This window comes from Macrobrachium rosenbergii, chromosome 2 (assembly GCF_040412425.1).
Source record: "Macrobrachium rosenbergii isolate ZJJX-2024 chromosome 2, ASM4041242v1, whole genome shotgun sequence".
Taxonomy (NCBI): Eukaryota; Metazoa; Arthropoda; class Malacostraca; order Decapoda; family Palaemonidae; genus Macrobrachium; species Macrobrachium rosenbergii.
Window position 1 is genome coordinate 86,327,358 of NC_089742.1, and position 21,630 is coordinate 86,348,987.

The 21,630-nt window shown below is 37.6% G+C and overlaps 1 long non-coding RNA gene across 1 annotated transcript in view; it reads right to left on the reverse strand.

Annotated features, from left to right (window-relative positions):
• Positions 1–21,389, reverse strand: part of LOC136850069 (uncharacterized) — a 34,289-nt gene extending 12,900 nt beyond the window's left edge. Inside the window, exon 1 of the long non-coding RNA XR_010856521.1 lies at positions 21,277–21,389. This is a non-coding gene — a long non-coding RNA (uncharacterized lncRNA). The remainder of the gene's footprint in view (positions 1–21,276) is intronic.
• Between the last annotated feature and the right edge of the window lie 241 nt (positions 21,390–21,630).

Below are 21,630 nucleotides of genomic sequence, written 5' to 3' on the forward strand. Positions count from 1 at the left end.
TAGGAAAATTCTCTACCATCGGTTCACACACAGGAATATTCTCTAATATGCAGTCACAGTTAAGAAAATTCACTACCGTTTCTTCACAGTCAGGAAAATTCTCTACTATCAGTTCACAGTTAGCAAAATTCTCTACCATATGTTCACAGATTAGAAAATTCTCTACCACCTTTACGCAGTCAGGAAAATTCACTACCGTCTCTTCACAACTAGGAAAATTCTCTACTATCAGTAGTTAGCAAAATTCTCTATCCTCAGTTCACAGTTAGGAAAATTCTTTACCATTTGTTCACATTTAGGATAATTGTTCACTTCCAACTGTTCACAGGAAAATTCTCTACCATCAGTTCTTAGAGAGGAAAATTCTCTACTGTCAGTTAACAGACAGGAAAATTCTCTACCATCAGTTCACAGTTAGGGAAATTGTCTACTATTTGTTCACAGTTAGAAAATTCTCTACTATCAGTTCACAGTTACGAAAATTCTCTACCATCTGTTCACAGGTAGGAAAATTCTCTACCATCGGTTAGCAAAATTCACTACCATCAGTTAACATTAAGAAAATCCACTAACATTGTTCTCACTCAGATGAATTCTCTACCATCAATACACAGTTAGGAAAATTCTTTACAATTTGTTCACATTTAGGATAATTATTCACTACCATCTGTTCACAGGAAAATTCTCTAACATCAGTTCAGAGACAGGAAAATTCTCTACAATCGCGTCACAGACAGGAAAATTCTCTACTATCAGTTCACAATTAGGAAAATTCACTACCCTCTGTTCATAATTGGGAAAATTCTCTACTATCAGTTCACAGTTAGGAAAATTCTCTACAACCTGTTCACAGGTAGGAAAATTATCTGCCATCTGTTCACAGTTAGGAAAATTCTCTACCATCTCTTCACAGTTAGCAAAATTATCTACCATCTGTTCACAGTTAGCAAAATTATCTACCATCAGTTCACAGTTAGGAAAATTCTCTACCATTTGTTCACATTTAGGAAAATTCTCTACCACCTCGTCACAGTTAAGAAAATTCTCTTTCATCTGTCCATAGTTAGAAAAATGATCTACCTTCAGTTCAGTTTTAGGAAAATTCAGTACCATCTGTTCAAAGTTAGGAAAATTCCCTAATATTAGCTCACATTTAGAGAAATTCCCTATCATCAGTTTACAGTTAGGAATATTCTCTACCGACAGTTCAAAAGCAGGAAAATTCTTCTCCATCAGCAAGCAGTTAGAAAAATTCATAGTTAGAAAAATTCACTAGCATCTGTTCACATTTAGGAAAATTCTCTACCATCTCTTCACAGTTAGCAAAATTATCTACCATCTGTTCATATTTAGGAAAATTATCTACCATCTAGTCACAGTTAGGAAAATTCTCTATCATTTGTTCACATTTAGGAAAATTCTCTACCACCTCGTCACAGTTAGGGAAATTCTCTTTCATCTGTCCATAGTTAGAAAAATGATCTACCTTCAGTTCAGTTTTAGGAAAATTCAGTACCATCTGTTCAAAGTTAGGAAAATTCCCTAATATTAGCTCACATTTAGAGAAATTCCCTATCATCAGTTTACAGTTAGGAATATTCTCTACCGACAGTTCAAAAGCAGGAAAATTCTTCTTCATCAGCAAGCAGTTAGAAAAATTCACAGTTAGAAAAATTCACTAGCTTCTGTTCACAGTTAGGAAAATTCTCTACCATCAGTTCACAGTTACGAAAATCCTATACAATCAACACACAATTTGGAAAATTCTCTACAATCGTTTTTACAGTTAGGAAAATTCATTATCATCAGTTCATAGTTGTGAAAATTCACTACAATCTGTAACAATTAAAATAATTCTGTGCCATCAGGTCACAGTTCGGAAAATTCACTACCATCAGTTAACAGTTAGTAAAGTTTTCTACCATTAGTTCACAGTTATGAAAATCCAATATCGTCACCTCTCAGTTAGAAAAATTCTCTACCATCTGTTCAGAGTTAGGAAAACTCTCTACCATCTCTTCACAGCTAGAAAAACTCTCTACCATCTGTTCACAGTTAGGAAAGTACTTAACCATATTTTCATATTTAGGAAAATTCCCTGCCATCAGTTCACAGTTAGGAAAATTCTTTACCATCAGTTCACAGTTAGGAAAATTCTCTATCATCAGTTCACAGTTAGGAAAATTCTCTACCATCCTTTCACAGTTATGAAAATTCTCTGCCATCAGTTCACACTTACGAAAATTCTCTATCATCAGTTCACAGTTAGGAAAATTCTCTACCATCCTTTCACAGTTATGAAAATTTACTATCATCAGTTCATGGTTAGGAAAATTTTCCACCACCAGTTCACAGTTAGTTAAATTTACTGCCGTCAGTTCACAGTTAGGGAAATTCACTACCAGCAGTTCATAGTTAGGAAAATTCTCTACCATCAGTTCACAGTTAAGAGAATTCCCTACTATCAGTTCACAATTAGGAAAATTCTCTGCTATTAGTTCGCAGTTACGAAAATTTACTGCCGTCAGTTCACAATTAGGAAAATTCACTACCAGCACTTCACAGTTATGAAAATTCTCTATTGTCAGTTCACAGTTATAAAAATTCTCTACCATCAGTTCACTGTTAGGAAAATTCTCTTCCATTTGTTCACAGTTAGGAAAATTCACTATCATCTGTTCACAGCTATGAAAAATCTCTATCAGTTCACAGTTAGGAAAATTCTCTTCCATCAGTTCTCAGTTAGGAAAATTCACCACTATATGTTCAAAGTTAGGAAAATTCTCTGCCGTCAGTTCACAATTATGAAAATTCCCTTCCATCAGTTCAGAGTTATGAAAATTCTCTACCATCTGTTCACAGTCAGAAAAATTCTCTAACATCAGTTCACAGTTATGAAAATTATCTTCCATCAGTTCACACACAGGAATATTCTCTACCATCTGTTCACAGTTAAGAAAATTCACTACCATCTCTTCACGGCTAGGAAAATTCTCTGCTATTAGTTCACAGTTAGGAGAAATCTCTACCATCAGTTCACAGTTAGGATAATTCTCTAACATCAGTTCACAGTAAGCAAAATTCTATATCATCTGTTCACTGTTAAGAAAATTCTCTATCACTAGTTTACCGTACGGAAATTTCTCCACCACCATTTCACAGTTAGGAAAATTCCCAACCATTAAATCACAGTTAGGAAAATTCACCACTAATAGTTAACAATCAGGGAAAACCACTACCATCAGTTCTCACTTATAAAAATTCTCTACCATCAGGTCACATTTAGGAGAATTCTGTACCATCTGTTCACCCTTAGGAAACTTCTCTACCATCTCTTCACAGCTAGAAAAACTCTCTACCATCAGTTCACAGTTAGGAAAATTCTCTGCCATCTGTTCTTAGTTAAGAAAATTCTCTACCATCAGTTCACACACAGGAATACTTTCTAACATCCGTTCACAGTTAAGAAAATTCATACCATTTCTTCACAGCTAGGAAAATTCTCTACTATCAGTTCACAGTTAGCAAAATTCTCTACTATCTGTTGACAGTTAGGAAAATTCACGACCATCTCTTCACAGCTAGGAAAATTCTCTGCTAGCAGTAGTTAGCAAAATTCTCTATCACCGGTTCACAGTTAGGAAAATTCTTTACCATTTGTTCACAGTTAGGATAATTATTCACTTCCATCTGTACACAGGAAAATTTTTACCACCAGTTCACAGTTAGGAAAATTCTCTACCATTTGTTCACAGTTACAAAAATTCTGTATCATCAGTCCACAGTTAGGAAAATTCTCTACTATCTGTTCACAGTTAGGAATATTCTCTACCATCTGTTCACAGGTAGGAAAATTCTCTACCATCAGTTAGCAAAATTCACTACCATCAGTTAACATTAGGAAAATCCACTACCATTGTTATCACTCAGATAAATTCTCAACCATCAATTCACAGTCAGGAAAATTCTTTACCATTTGTTCACAGTTAGGATAATTATTCGCTTCCATCTGTTCACAGGAAAATTCTCTGAACATCAGTTCAGAGACAGGAAAATTCTCTACTATCACTTCACAGACAGGAAAATTTTCTATTGTCAATTCACAGTTAGGAAAATTCTCTACCACCTGTTCACAGTTAGCAAAATTCTCTACCATCTATTCACAGTTAGCAAAATTATCTACTATCAGTTCACAGTTGGGAAAATTCTCTACCATCCGTTCTCATTTACAAAAATTCTCTACCATCTGGTCACAGTTAGGAAAATTCTCTACCATCTGTTCATAGTTGGAAAAATTGTCTTCCATCATTTCAGTTTTAGGAAAATTCACTACCATCTTTTCAAAGTTAGAAAGATTCCCTAATATTAGTTCACATTTAGAGAAATTCCCTACCATCAGTTCACAGTTAGGAAAATTCTCTTCCATCAAATCACAGTTAGGAAAATTCACTACTAGCAAATCACAATTACGAAAATCCACTACCATCAAATCATAATTAGGAAAATTCACTATCAGTTCACAGTTAGGAATATTCACTACCAGCAGTTCAGTTGCGAGAATACTCCACAATCAGTTCGCAGTTAGGATAATTCTCTACTTTCAGTTCACAGTTAGGAAAATTCACAACCATCAATTCAGGGTTAGGAAAATTTACTACCATCAGTTCAAAGTTAGGAAAATTCACTACCAGCAGTTCACAATTAGGTAAATTCACTAACGTCAATCCAGCGTTAGGAAAATTCACTGCCTTCAGTACACAATTAGGAAAATTCACTGCCAGCAATTCACAATTAACACAATTCACAACTATCAATTCACAGTTATGAAAATTTACAACCATCAGTTCAAAGTTAGGAAAATTCACTACCAGCAGTTCACAATTAGGGAAATTCGCTACCATCAGTTCACATAAAGGAAATTCCACTACCATCAGTTCATAAATATGAAAATTCACAACCATCAGTTCACAGTTAGGAAAATACTCTTCCATTAGTTCGCAGTTAGGAAAATTCACTATCATCTGTTCACAGCTATGAAAAATCTCTATCAGTTCACAGTTAGGAAAATTCTCTTCCATCAGTTCACAGTTAGGAAACTTCACTACCATCAGTTCACAGTTAGGAAAATTTTCTATCATCAGTTCGCAGATAGGAAAATTCACTACCAGTAGTTCAAAATTAGCACAATTCGGTACCATCAGTTCACAGTTAGGAAAATTTGCTATCATCAGTTCACAGTTAGGAAAATTCACTACCAGCAGTTCACAGTTAGGAAATTCTCTACCAGCAGTTCACTGTTATGAAAATTCACTACCATCAGCTTACAGTTAGGAATATTCTCTACCGACGGTTCACTAGTAGGAAAATTCTCCTCCATCACCCCGCAGTTAGAAAAATTCACTAGCATCTGTTTACAGTTAAGAAAATTCTCTACCATCAGTTCGCAGGTAGGAAAATTCTATGCAATCAGCTCACAGTTTGGAAAATTCTCTACCACCGTTTTTACAGCTAGGAAAATTCATTATCATCAGTTCGTAGTTAGGAAAAGCCACTACAATCTGTTAACAATTAATAAAATTCTGTGCCATCAGTTCACAGTTCGGAAAATTCACTACCATCAGTTAAGAGTTGGTAAAGTTTTCTACCATCAGTTCACAGTTAGGAAAATCCACTATCATCAGCTCTCAGTTAGAAAAATTCTCCACCATCTGTTCAGAGTTAGGAAAATTCTCTACCATCTGTTCACAGTTTAGAAAGTTCTTTACCATCTTTTCACATTTAGGAAAATTCCCTGCCATCAGTTCACAGTTAGGAACATTTTTTACCATCAGTTCACAGTTAGGAAAATTCGATACCATCCTCTCACAGTTACGAAATTTCTCTACCATCAGTTCACAGTTAGGAAAATTCTCTATTATCAGTTCACAGTTAGGATAATTCTACCATCCTTTCACAGTTATGAAAATTTACTATCATCAGTTCACAGTTAGGAAAATTTACTGCCGTCAGGTCACAGTTAGAGAAATTCACTAGCAGCAGTTCACAGTTAGGAAAATTCTCTACCATCAGTTTACAGTTAGGAGAATTCTCTACTATCAGTTCACAATTAGGAAAATTCTCTACTATTAGTTCGAGGCTAGGAAAATTTACTACCATCAGTTCACAATTAGGAGAATTCACTACCAGCAGGTCACAGTTATGAAAATCCTCTACCATTAGTTCACAGTTAGGAAAATTCTCTTCCATCAGTTCACAATTAGGAAAATCCACTACCATCAGTTCACAGTTAGGAAAATTCTCTACCATCAGTTCTCAATTTGGAAAATTCACTACCATCTGTTCACAGCAATGAAAATTCTCTATCAGTTCACAGTTAGGAAAATTCTTTTCCATCAGTTCGCAGTTAGGAAAATTCACTACCATATGTTCAAAGTTACGAAAATTCTCTGCCATCAGTTCACAATTATGAAAATTCCCTTCCATCAGTTCCCGGTTAGGAAAATTCTCTACCATCTGTTCATGGTTAGGAAAATTCTCTACCACCAGTTCACAATTATGAAAATTATCTTCCATCAGTTCACACACAGGAATATTCTCTACCATTTGTTCAGAGTTAAGGAAATTCACTACCATCTCTTAACAGGTAGGAAAATTCTCTACTATTAGTTCACAGTTAGTAAAATTCTCTATCATCAGTTCACAGTTAGGTTAATTAGTCACTACCATCTCTTCTCAGGAATATTCTCTACTATTAGTTCATAGAGAGGAAAATTCTCTACCATTAGTTCACAGACAGGAAAATTCTCTACCATCAGGACACAGGAAAATTATCTACCATTTGTTCAAAGTTACGAAAATTCTCTACCATGAGTTCACAGTTAGGAAAATCCTCTATTATCAGTTCACAGCTAGTAAAATTCTCTACCATCTGTTCACAGGTAGGAAATTCTCTACCATCAGTTAGCAAAATTCACTACCACAGTTAACAGTTAGGAAAATCCACTACCATTGTTCTCACTTACATAAATTCTCTGCCATCAATTCACAGTTAGGAACATTCTTTACCATATGTTCACAGTTCGGATAATTATTCACTACCATCTGTTCACAGGAAAATTCTTTACCATCAGTTTACAGACAGGAAAATTCTCTACTATCAGTTCACAGTTAGGAAAATTCACTACCATCTGTTCACAGTTGGGAAAATTCTCCACCATCTGTTCACAGTTAGGAAAATTCTCTACCATCTGTTCACAGTTGGGAAAATTCTCTACCATCTGTTCTCAGTTAGGAAAATTATCTAAAATCTGTTCACAGTTATGAAAATTGTCTACCTTCACATCTAGGAAAATTCACTACCATTTGTTCAAAGGTAGGGAAATTTTCTTCCATCAAATCACAGTTAGGAAAATTCACCACCATCAAATCACAATCAGGAAAATTCACTTACCAGCAGTACACAATTAGGAAAATTCACTATCATCAGTTCACAATTAGGAATATTCACTACCAGCAGTTCAGAGTTACGAAATCCTCCACAATCAGTTCACAGTTAGGAAAATTCTCTACTATCAGATTACAATTAGGGAAATTCACTACCATTAGTTCACAGTAAGGAAAATTCACTACATTTAGTTCACAATTAGGAAAATTCACTATGAGTAGTTCGCAATTAGGACAATTCACTACCATCAGTTCACAGTTAGGAAAATTTACTACCATTAGTTCAAAGTTAGGAAAATTCATTACCAGCAGTTCACAATTAGCGAAATTCATTACAATCAGTCCCCAGGTAGGAAAATTCACTACCATTAGTTCACAGTTAGGAAACTTCACTACCTACAGTTCACAATTAGGACAATTCACTACCATCAGTTCACAGTTACAAAAATTTTCTATCATCAGTTCACAGTTAGGAAAATTCACTACTAGCAGTTCACAATTAGGACAGTTCACTACCAGCAGTTCACAGTTATGAAAATTCACTACCATCAGTTTACAGTTAGGAATATTCTCTACCGTCAGTTCACAATTAGGAAAATTCTCCTCCATCAGCCCACAGTTAGAAAAATTCACTAGCATCTGTTCACAGTTTGAAAAATTTTCTTCCATCAGTTCACAGTTAGGAAAATTCTCTAGCATCAGCTCACAGTTTGGAAAATTCTCTTTCATAGTTTTTACAGTTAGGAGAATTCACTATCATCAGTTGATAGTTAGGAAAATTCTCTACCATCAGTTCACAATCAGGAAAATTCACTACCATCAGTTTAGTATTATGAAAATTCTCTACCATCATTTCACATTTAGGATAATTCGCTACCATCAGTTAACATTTGGGAAGATTTTCTGCCATCAGTTCACAGTTAGGAAAATTCACTATCGTCAGCTCTCAGTTAGGAATGGTTTTTACCATCTTTTCACAGTTAGAAAAATTCCCTGTCATCAGTTCACAGTCAGGAAAATTCTCTACCATCAGTTCACAGTTAGGAAAATTTTCTGTCATCAGTTCACAGTAAGGAAAATTCTCTACCATCAATTCACAGTTATGAAGAATTACTATCATTAATTCACAGTTAGGAAAATTTTCCACCGTCAGCTCACAGTTAGGAAAATTTACTGCCGTCAGGTCACAGTTAGGGAAATTCACTACCAGCAGTTCATAGTTAGGAACATTCTCTACCATCAGTTCACAGTTAGGAGAATTCTCTGCTATCAGTTCACAATAAGGAAAGTTCTCTACTATTAGTTCATAGTTAGTAAAATTTACTACCATCAGTTCACCATTAGCAAAATTCACTACCAGCAGTTCACAGTTATGAAAATACTCAACCATCAGTTCACAGTTAGGAAAATTCTCTTCCATCAGTTCACATTTGGGAAAATCCACTACCTTTTGTTCACAGTTATGAAAATTCTCTACCATCAGTTCACAGTTAGGAAAATTCTCTACCATCTGTTCACAGCGATGAAAATTCTCTATCAAGTCACAGTTAGGAAAATTCTCTTCCATCAGTTCACAGTTAGGAAAATTCACTACCATCTGTTCAAAGTTATGAAAATTCTCTGCCATCACTTCACAATTATGAAGTGGATTGATGGCGGTGAACTTTCCATACATGACACGACAGAGGTAGTTGTTTAACTTTGGTGGTGTGGGTCCTAACTCATTTGTGTAAGTGCTACTGCATAATTCCCTAAAGATTCAGCAGGCAGACCATCCTTATCTTGTGCTTTCCCATTATCCTGACTCTCAATCACAGCCTAGGATTCCTTTTCATCAATATTTGCCGTTAACATTTCACAAGGTTCTTCATTTAATTTAGCGTTTCTTAACCTGGGGTGCTGAAATCAATTTCAGGGGGTGCTGGGGAAGGTCACATGGAATACGTTTGGACAAATGTATTTTTGACGCATTTTTTAAATTCAATAAACTTTAACCTGATTTTCAGATATGTTGCAGCATGGTGATAAAAAACACTTAATTTGTACGAGCATTCCACACTTTCGTATTAAGTCAGCATCACAAGCTTTGTGACAGACCTACAGTGTACACGTCCGGAGATGATCACTCCATTTCCAACTACTTACCTGTGTGAGAAGGCATTCTCGACCATGCTGTTGATCAAGACAACTGTCCGGAACCGATATGAGAAACTAGTCGCACATAAGCAACAACAAAAATCACATTGGTGAGTATTTTAATTGAGTTTGTCCATAATCCTTCCTTTATTTTCTTCTTGTTTTTGCCAGTGCTATTGCCATAATTACTGTTTTTGTTTTGAAGAATGAACCAAATATGTGATCAAGATGTACTGCACTTGTCTTTACTTTATCCTTGTAGTAACTAGGTGTTAACCAATGGTATGGGGTGCTGGACTGCTTAGGCCTGACCAAAATGGGTGCTGAGGTCGAAAAAGGTTAAGAAACGCTGATCTAATTTATTATTAATGTCAAGACTTCGTCCTCTAAACTCAAGATCAGCATTCATTTTCCCATATAAATCCTTATAAGATCCAGAAGCCAAATATAAAACACCATATGAATGAATCAGCAATTGGCCCTTTAATATTTCGTATGAGTGGTTAACCTGAACTTGTCACTTTCAATTTTATCTTGCATTCTCGTTCTTAACTTCGTCCCTTCACGTATTTCACTTTCAGAATTCTCGGTCTTACTCTTTATTGAAGTTATTGTTGCAAAGTCTACAATATTCTCACTTGCACACCTGTGCCCTCAGAAGGTTAATCAAACCATATTTTTCTGGTGCAATCTTTTACGACATCTTGAAAAAAATTCTTTAATTCGAACGTTACGATGACTTAACCATTCTAGTATACCTGTGAATTTACCCTTTTCTCTTTTGAGAAACTGACACAAGACTTTTTAATATATTTTACCTCTCATATATGTCACAACGATGCTGTACTCTGAGAAAGATATAGCAAGAGTTTCACATGAGCTAACAGCTGAACACGAATTTTCTCATATAGCCCATACATGAAGCACAGTTTTCCAGGACATACGCTTATTCTCTTTGCATATTTGTATTTGTGATACCTTTCAGACCAATGTTCTCCGACAAATCGATAAACTTATAAATATTTAATGGTGTTTAAACCTCTCAAAAGCGAAAAACATCTGCTCAGCAGTGCACGCTCGTAAAATTAATGCTTTACCTTCAACATCTGGCTCTTGCCTAATGTCATGCAGCAGGTGACCAGCGTTACTAATGAGGACAGCTACACCTGCATTTGAATATAGAGCTCAATTTATGGATAGCAGCTCATAGTTTGTAATCAGAAAGTTTAATGTTTTCTTTAAAATACCCATAAAAGGAACAACAAGATGTTAATGAGCCATTATGCCATCAGCCCTCGACTTGATGGAAAATCAGAGAAGGTGGTACAGAGGCAATGTTTATATGGAGACGGAGTCAGTAAGTCAATACGTATTTATATAGATCGAATCGGCTTCGGGCAATCCCACCGGATTTTTCTTCTTAGATTACTAGAGCGCTGCTCTTGATAGGAGAAGGAATTGGAATTTGTTTAATTTTTTGGCATGATTTTTCTGTGTATTCTTCGACAAGCTTTTGAAATGGAATATTCATGTTTTTTCCGCTACCTGGGTTTCCTTGATCATCATAACATTCAACTGTTCATTCACTAGACGTCACTGGTTGTGAGTCATTAACATTAATGCACGTGAAAATAGTTTTCAGATTCATTTTCAGAATATATTTTGTGTAATAAAACATTTCCAATTCACGACAAGATGTTATGACTCAGAAATGCATATGACTGCAATTAAGTATTTTGTGGATGAGAGCACTTAAAGACTATTTATGACTAGACTGTCTTGCTAATTCTTACTACTTTTTTTGTTTTTTGCTGAATTTGTGCTTAGTTATCACCAAGTTTATTTATTTTTAAAATGAATGAACATTACTTAATTAATCAAGAACATTTATCCATACTTTATCATGAAATTATACGACACTTCTTATAGTGCATATTGTAAAGTCGGTAATTTTCGTCAGTGGAGAACTGATTAGCTAACTAATGCACGGTGATCCAAGAGGAAAAATAAATCACAGATTAGGGATTTATAAGAGAGTCCTTTTTCAGACAACTTTCTTTAGTGGAAGTGAAGAATGAATGTTGAACGTGAATGAAGAAAAAGGTAGAAGCAAATAAGAGGTAAGCGAGACTGCAGAGGTGGAGAGACGAAAGACGCAACGATCACGTAAACGGTTGGCTTGAGCGAAAAGATGGATCATGGTGTTTCGATGGGGTTTTCTCATGTTAGGAGAAAGACGACAATTAGTGCAGCAGATAATTGCATATTTCATAAGAATCGTTCAGATAGTGAAACAAGCATGAAATTTTGCACAAGTGCTCTTTAAAGTTCCCTCTATCAGAAAAGGGCGCTGGCCACGCAAAAAATTTAATATGGCGGCCAAATTCCAAGATGGCGGCCAGTATCGACAGATTTTGGCTAATTTTTCACTAGAATGGAATGTATTTGCTTCTAGCAATATGGTAAAGCTCTTCCATACTATTTCTTGTGAATATTATGTTTCTGTAGCTTCCCAGTACAGTTTACCTTTAAATATGGGGCTATATGGCTGCCAAGAAAAGGTAGAAACAATAATTATAATGAGAAATAATGCCCGTTCAACAATTATCGTTTTAAGCATGGATCTTGGTTTCTGTGGTTTTAGATCCTAATGAGGCCATCTCTTTCGAATAACTCATCAATTTTGAAGGAAAATTAATAAATGTAAAAGAGTGTATGTCTGCACACAACCAGGGCACACTGGTGACATCACTGCTGTGTAACTCAGCATGGGGTTCAGTGCCAGCTAATCCAGCTTTACTAATCCTGTAGTCTTAGACTAGTAGTTGTAGTATAGTTTAGTTTAGTGTCCCAAATGCTTTCTAACAGCCCCAGACCAGCTATAGTTAGATAGCCGCACCTGAATAGACAGGATGTGCCAGCGCGGGAGAGCCGAGCCAAGGGTATGGGGGCTGTACATGATGGTTCATGTACTTACCCGGATGGTGTACATTGCTTCCTCTCCTGCGTGATCAGGCTCATTCTGTTGCTACGATCAAACACGTGATGCAGAAAGTGCAGGATGTCACTGATTTTCTGAACCCTGGCCAGATACCCATAATCACAGCTGATCAGCCAATCTATGCCGTAGCAAAGCAGGTGCAGTGGCAGTGGCCTGATCAGTATGGCGAAGACAAGTATCTGGTAATGTTTGGTGGTCTGCACATTGAGATGGCAGCAATGACATCTCTTGGTACTCTTCTTCATGGCAGTGGTTGGACAGGAGCTCTGGTGGAGGCAGGAGTTGCTTCATCTGGAACTGCAGAATCCTTCCTGTCAGCTGCAAGTGTAACCAGGACACGGCAGATGCACCAGGTTACAGCCTCTAGTTTGTACAAACTCCTGAGGACAGCATACACTGACTACTGTGCTGAGAAAGCAAACAACAATGAGCAGGCATTAGAGTTTGAGGAGTGGTGTGACCTTCGAAGACAGCAGAGTCCACAGTTCCACTTCTGGCACATGGTGTTGTCTATGGAACTTGTGATATTCCTACTGATCAGGTCCTTCCGTAAGGCCAATTTTGTCCTCTACTGCCAGGCATTGCATGAGCTGATACCCTACTTCTTTTCCAACAATAATACAAACTATGCTCGTTGGCTGCCTATTCACCTCAGGGACATGCTTACCCTAGAGAGTTCACACCCAGAGTTGCACAAGGAGTTCAAGGCTGGCAACTTTGTTGTGCACAAGACCAGTCGCCAGTTCTCAGCAATGGCTCTTGACCAAGCTCATGAGCAGACCAATGCCTTTATAAAGGCTGATGGCGGAGCCATTGGGCTGACTGAAGATCCGTCAGCACTCAGAAGATGGATGGTGGCTGGCCCAGAGATCATCCGCTTGGTGTCTGCATACGAAACAGAGGTTCAAAGTAAGGAGTCTAATGAGCAGACAACACACCATGAACAAACACCTCATGCAGAAGACATTCTTGGAGAGAGTCAGCAAGCTGTCATTGGCTTTGCAACACTTGGGAAGTCCTTTTCAGGAAGAGAGCCAGGATCTGTATTCCATTGACAACAAAGACATTGCCCACCCCAGCTCAGCAGAACTTCTACAGACACACCTTGACAGAGGCCGCACTAAATTTCAGAAGTTTTCAGACTCTTTGGCAAACAATGCAGTCTCCTTCTATGAGCCGATAAAGAAGAACAGAACTGACTTCTTCAGGCAAGAAGCTGCTCCTGTAGAACAGTCAAAGCAGAAACTTCTGAAGGAGGATTGCCAGCTTTTCTCAAAGCTATTTATATCCTGTCAGAGCCGTGAATGTGATCTGCAGGAATTCTTCCAGCACGAGAATCAAACATTCCCAGCTTCCCTTAGTGAGGGTGGTAGGCTGTACACATGTCAGAAGTCTCAGCTGACCTCGGTCCTGGAGAGTCATGTTACACTAGAAGACAAAGAACCAAAGACTGATGTCCTCATTGTAGATGGATCAGCTTTGGTCCATGCCTTGCCACCAAAGAAAGGAAAGACCTTTGAGGGCTATGCACTTTGCGACTTCTTGCCTGTGATACAATCCTATAGCAGCAAGTACACATCATCACATCTTGTATTTGATGTATACAATACATCCAGCCTCAAAGCTGAGACCAGGCTCCAACGTGGTCAAGGAGGAAGGCGCAAGGTGACAGACAAGAACACAATTCCATCCAACTGGCGCAATTTCCTAAGACACGATGCCAACAAGACAGAGTTGTTCCAGTTCCTGGCAGACAAAGTTGCCCAGATGTCTGCCACAAATGTTGTCATTGCCACGAAAGGGTCTGCTGTCCTCAGCACTCATGAGGCTAGTCTTCAGGGACTGGAAAAGTGCTCTCATGAGGAAGCTGACACCGCATCTTTCTCCATGCCAAATATGCCACAGAACATGGAGCCAAGACCATCACGGTTAAAGCAAATGACACAGATGTTCTTGTCGTTGCAGTCAGTGCTTTCTCCACTCTCCACAATCTAGGGCTAGAGAAGCTATGGGTGGCATTTGGCCAAGGCCAGAGCCTGCGCTGGATTGCTGTGCATGACCTGTGCAACTCTCTGGGCCAGGAGAAGGTGAATGGCATGCTCTTCTTCCATGCGTTCACAGGCTGTGATACAGTGTCAGCCTTCGAGACAAGGGCAAGAAGACCGCCTGGCAGACATGGAACATCTTTCCAGAGGCCTCCACTGTGTTCTCCAAACTGAGTCACTACCCTCTCAGAGTGGAAGAGAGTGACCTGAAGGTCCTGGAGAGGTTTGTCATACTTATGTATGAAAGATCCAGCACTGCTGGCACTGTGGATGAGCTAGACTTGATATGTTTGCCAGAAAACAAAGGGCATATGAGGCCATTCCACCAACCAGGGAGCTCTCCTCCAACACACCAAGCGTGCTGCGTACCAGGCTGGTTGTGTGTGGGGGCAGGCCACCCAGTGTCAGCCACAGCCAGAGAACCCTGCTGAGTGGGGATGGCAAAAGTCTGGTGAAGCATGGCAAGTCCTCTGGACAACCAACTCGCCCTTAGCCAAGAGTTGCCAACAGCTTACCAAATGTGGATGCAAAGCAGGCTGTCGGGAAAGGTGCAAGTGCTACAAGCTGGGTCTTCCTGCACAGCTCTGTGCACTTGCAAATGTGAAGTCTAGATAAATATTGCCCTCTCTTCAGTAGATAATCTAGCTTGAGCATCCAACGTGTCATGCTATGCCTACCTTCTTATCCTCGAATTTTTCAAAGGTGTAGGTTGAGAGACCTATACATAGATTGGTTGCGTTTAGTCCGTATTTCTCTTCTTTTCTTTTTATGGTTACAGTCTTAGACACAATGTTGTATGTGACCATACCATTACTATTTCAGTTGAAAATAGCATATTAGTTAAACTGTCTGATCACATGAATATACCATTAAATAAAAACAGTTGGTCTCTATGTCTGCTAGCGCTGTGGATAGAAAAAAAAAAAAAAACTTTTATGGCAACCATTTTGTACGCCATCTTGGTTACAATTCATTTAGTAAGGGTTTTCAATAAAATGTGTGGTATGGAACATTTTTATAACCTAAAAGTCGAGGTTTAAAAAAAAAAAAACTGGCATATTCCATCCAATAGATGCTCCCAAACCAGTGAATCTCAACATAGATGGCGGCCATTTTGAAAAATAGCCGCCATCTTGGATTTTCAGGTGGCCAGCGCCCTTTTCTAAGAGAGCGTAGTCTTAGGAATGTTTGTGCCAAATTTCATGCTTGTTTCACTATCTGAACGATTTTTACAGCAATCTGCTGCACTAAATAGGGTGGCGGAGAATCCGTCCGTATAATTCAGAGATTTTGGGAGGAAGGTTCGGTAAAGTGAAGGGGTTGTGGGGGAGTAGCACCGCAGCGTGTGTAGGGGCGGTGCTACTGGCTGATGATGTGGCCATCCTCGATTCAACAGTTGAAGAGCGAACGTGTTGTTTACTGCTTCCCGAAATCACCCTAATTAGGCCGATGATTTTTCTTGTGAAAAATTTATACGCACTGAAACTAAAAGGTAATAAATTCGTTGGTATATGTGGGGAGTCAATAGCCTACCTCTTGCCCTTAGAAATTCATCGCCACTCGAAAAGTTACGAACAAAGCGAATGAGCAAAGGGAAGATACTTGTTCGAAGTATCCCCTTGGCTTCTTGGCAAGATATTCTAACAGGCTTCCGTGACCTAATTAAGAGTCCCTCATTTATTCAAAAGCACTTAGAGTGTGGATTGTTTACAGATAATGATGCGATGCCAGATTATATCTCTGCAGCGGCATAAATCTACTTGAGGTGCCTGTGTTGGGAGCTCAGTCTATGGAAGTAGACTTTGAAAGAGCAAGTGTTGTGGCTCCCAAAATATAACAAAAGCTTAAAGGTGCTGTTTCTATTTTCATATTTTTGGGGATTGTAAGCAGAATTAATTGTTCATTGAGATAAACACATGCAAAGGATTCTCAGATCTTAGCGACAAGTACGCCTTTATAACAAGATTGTGCTCAAAGACGCAGCATTGGAAGGGTTGACCACTGATGACGGAACAGCATGACTCAGGTCATTATGGATTTTGCCTTTTCTACTAAAACTCTTTATGCAACTTTGTGTGTTATGATTAGATGAAAATGAGGCTACAAAATTTTAGAACAGTTTAATTTAAGAATCTGACAACCGTAGAAAATTTCAAGACCTCGTTATAAAACAACTCTGTGACTTACGGTTCTCTAAAATTAAAGGCTAAAAATATTGAGCTTTTGCATTTTTCTCGTTGTGATTATACTTTATGACGTCATAACACGTAATAACGTGGTCTCGAAACTTTCTGCGGTTTTACCACCAGCAATTCTGCCAAAAGCTTTAAGTGGTAGCTCGAAGAGAAACTTTTTTCTTTGTTTCGTGTTATCTTCGTGTCAGTGGCCAATACTACTAAAGCCAAAGCCATAAAACATCTATATCACACATTTAACAGATTCTGTTTATAAGAGATACAACACTGCCTCGGATTAGTAAAAAATTTCGTGCAAAATATGAACTCCTAAAGCATCGTTCTGGCCTCTTTTTTCAGTGCCAGCATAGCTAGGTTTATGTGTCACCCTTCTTTGTGGCAAAACTTCAAGAAAGAAGTAAATAACATGATTCAAAATGGAGATTAAGATACAAGACAATAGTCCTAAACCGCATGACGAGCCAAGTATTATTTCCCATTTCCGGATGTCAAGAAGTTAATGAACAGGAGAGAGCCAACCTAGCTCATTGCTAATTACACAGGACAAGAAATAGTCAGATTAATAAATAAAAAGTATATCATTATACTTAGGACCTGATTTCGATACCTTTGTAGCAAATAACAGAAAAGGAAAGCCAGATATAATATTGGGAAATAACAAAATTCACCTCAATATTGCCGTTACAAGAGGACCAGCAACCTCCTCCGATCATATACCAATGGTAATTACATTGTCAACCAATCCAATAATGATTCCATCCTTAGAAATACCAAATATAAAAAGAGCAAGTTGGGAAAGCTTCAAATTGAAATAGAAGGAAAAATGAGTAGACAACCAACAATAAATTCAAATTCAAATGAAATAGAAATAACAAAAGAAATAGTAGATGGTGAGCTTGAAGAATGGTACAGAAATATAGAGGAAGCAGAAAAAATCATATACCCATAACTAAATACACCACAGTTTCCGCATCCTATTAGTAGTGATAAGTTGAAATTGATACAATGGCACTACAACAACATCCAAAACACAGTACTTATAACAGGGTGGAACAACATATTAATGAGAAGATATGTGTCATTACAAGAACAGTTAGTACAAGAAAACTCAAGATTATATCATCAAAATTGGGAAGACCTAATAAAAAACACAAAATCCAGTACAATAACCCAAAACAATTTTGGAACTCCGTTGCAAGACTGATGGGAAGCAAAACTAATACTTCGCCATACATAAAGCATGGGAATGAGAAAATATATGATGACAAAGAGAAGGAAGTACTGCACAAGGCCTACTGGCAGGAAATATTCCAGATACCGCAGGAGGATAACCAAAATTTCGACAACCAACATGAGACAATAGTCAATGAATTCATTGAACAACATAGTAACAGAATAAATCCGCATTATGCAGCTGATATTAGCAGACTCAGTGAAGATTGCCCATTAACAAGGAAAATAGAGTTATGGGAAATCAAAATAATAATTAAAAATTTCAAACACATAGCACCAGGAAAGAGTGGAATTAACAAGATCAAAATTCAAAATTTACCAGACATTGCATTCGAAAAATTAAGAGAAATATACAACTGGGCTCTCTCAATGGGATATTTTCCAATTATATTTAAGAATCCAATAATGATTTTGATACCCAAACCAGGAAAAGATACTAGTCAGGTAGAGAATTATAGACCAATTACCAGAAATGCCTGGCAAAATATTTGAAAAAATAATTAACAACAGATTAGTGTTGTTCCTAGAAGGTAATCAGCTACACAATAATAATCAATATGGATTTAGAAAAGGAAGAGGGACCCAGATTGCAATAGCAACAATATATGAGAGTATTGCACTATCACAAAGAAGAAGGTACCTATGTAACCTAGTATGTAGAGATATAACCAAAGGCATTTGACAAAGTATGGATACAAGGACTTCAATACAAAATATTACATCTCAACCTTCCAGACATTTTTGAGAAAATACTATGCAACTTCATCAAAGATCGAACAGCAGCAATCAAGTCACAAAATTACATAGGGAATCCATTCCCGTTACTAAGTGGAGTCCCACAAGGATCTGTACTCAGGCCAACACTATTCATATTATATACATCAGATATGACTTCACCACCAGAGTAGTGTACTGATGTCTGCTTTGCAGATGATAAAACTCAAATAGTTATACACCCAGAAAAACGCACTTGAAGAAGGGATCAAACTTTGAAAAGACAAGTAGCACAAAAAAAATGAACCACATTGAAAGAATAAACCAATCTGAAAAGAAGTGGAAGATAAAGTCAAATAAATCTAAATTCCAACTAGTATCAGTGTCTGCTTACAAACCTGCACAAATAATGTTAGACCAACAACCGATGAATTTTACTAAAAGCACAAGAATACTAGGAATGCAATTCGGACAAAGAGGAATGTCAAGACACGTGAGAGAAAGGCTAAGAATAGCAAGAACACAAAATACAAAGCTAAAACGATTTAGGAATATGAACACAAATATCAAAATCCATTTCTACAAAAGCCTAATCAGACCGATAATGGAATATCCACCAATACCCACGTGTTTAGCATCGACTTCCAATATACTGTAAGTGCATTACAAAAATTCCAAAATAAGGTACTAAGGTCCGCAGTGAGAAACAATCAAGAAGATGACGATCTGAATATAGAACAAATACACAAAAAATACAAAGTAGAACCAATTAATCAAAGATTATACAGACTGGCAACCAACATATGGAGCAAACTAGATCAGTACAACAGTGAATTAACAGAAGAATCGGTAGCAGAAGAGAAAACCACCCAAACAACACAGACCACAGATGGTGGAGAAGAGTATCTTCATATATTCATCGTGATGAACCTCAACCATTATATTAGTAAGAAATGCCTTGTGAAAAGGTAATATTTAGAATTTACTGTGTAGGTATCATGCAAAATCATTATGACAATTAACATCAAGGTTAAGATGAGGAAATTGGAACTTATTTTTTATTTTATTTTATGTTTTAAATATGATTATACTAATATGAAATAAAATTCAAAATATGCAATATGTACAATTCACCATGTTATTATAATGTAAAATTATTATTGTATTATGTTAATATTAGAAAAATTGTACCCTTACCTAAATAAAATTGTGGATAAACCACACTTGACATTACTCTTACTAATATTTCACTTTCTAAACTATTCCCTCCCATAGTTAGCCAGCTAACTGCCCTCACTCTTCTTTCACCCATCTTACCTATCAGCTAAAAAAAAAAAAAAAAGTCTATTGTAACCATATGATGGGTTTTAAGTCATTTATATATGACCGTACACCACTAGTATCTACAAACTCGTTATACATTTTTTTTTAATTCACACTCATATCTTTAAATTTTAAGACAGAGTGTGTTTCTACATTAACAGTCAGACAGAGGAGTCGTCATGGTCGCTTTTCACTTCCAACGCAACGCTGAAAGAGATTTTGTTTTCGCCGTGACTTTGTTTGTTTGCATAAATGTTGGCGAGATATCTCAAGAAGTGGTAAACGGAACCTGATGTAACTTTGTAGCTATTTTTATTCGGCGACCTTGAAAGGATTAAGTTGTGGAAGAAACCATCTCGGGGCGGAGGCAGCGCTTTCCAAAGTGAACATCTTAAGAAACTCACCAGGTGGATATATCTGCAGAGTGCCGTCAAATTTTGTGCAACCGCTCTTGAGATAGCCCTCTGGCTTATTTATTTACGAATATTGGTATTCAAGGCCTTTGAAATGCTCCACACCCGCCTGCGTTCGTTGAGTTTATTCATGTTTTCATGAATAAGGAACTGAAAAATCAGCGACACGTTGATTTCGATTTCTGTCCGAGTTGTGAAGCCTCTCTCTCTCTCTCTCTCTCTCTCTCTCTCTCTCTCTCTCTCTCAATTAAATCTAGAGCATTTACTGCCTGCACCAATAAATATGCTTAAACAATGCATCGCATCAACCGTGAACGTTCAAAACCAGATTTCGATTTTTACGGGGTTCCTCTGCACTTGATAAAAATAATCATCAAAATCATTCAAGAAAAGACTCATTTGAACTTCCAATAAATTTCAGATGCCTTTATACCTACGACAAAATCAGGTGACAGAATGATAAACACGTTATTTCAGTATCTATCGCAAAAGCTTGAAACAAGTGAAAGACGGCGATAGTATTTCCTTAAAACAAATTCTTATTGGTCCTTATCTGCTTCCGGTGAGCACAGGTCCTCAATCAATGAAAAATCAAACGCTTAGTGTTAACATCACATTTATATCACTGGATGAAGGCTCAATGCATTTGCTTCAAGATCCACTCTAAAACTAGGAAAGTTGTTATTTCCGATCGCTCACATCTACTGCAGGTTTATGCGACCTCACACTCATGCCCTTTGGTGCATAACAAACGAAAAACAACGAACCCTTACCTTTTATGGTGACACAATTGCCTGATTTTAACCGGCCGTTCCCCCACAGTTTTATAGGCTGGAGGGCAACTGCTAGTGAGTAGTAACCACTACCGAGATTCACGACACATACCTGAAGCGCTGCGCCGCGCCGCCACGATTTCCTGCGGTCAGCTGGCGAAACACTCAATCAATATCTTACAAATGGTTAAGAACGCCCACAAGTGCTGAACCTGTATAATTACTCAGCTGTCGTATGCCTGCCCTGCATGTAAATTGTAACGGCTTGCACTTATATTGCTGACATGCATTATCTCGATATCATGAGAGAAGAGCCCATTCTACTTTCAGTGATAAATATCTTGGTCAAGATTG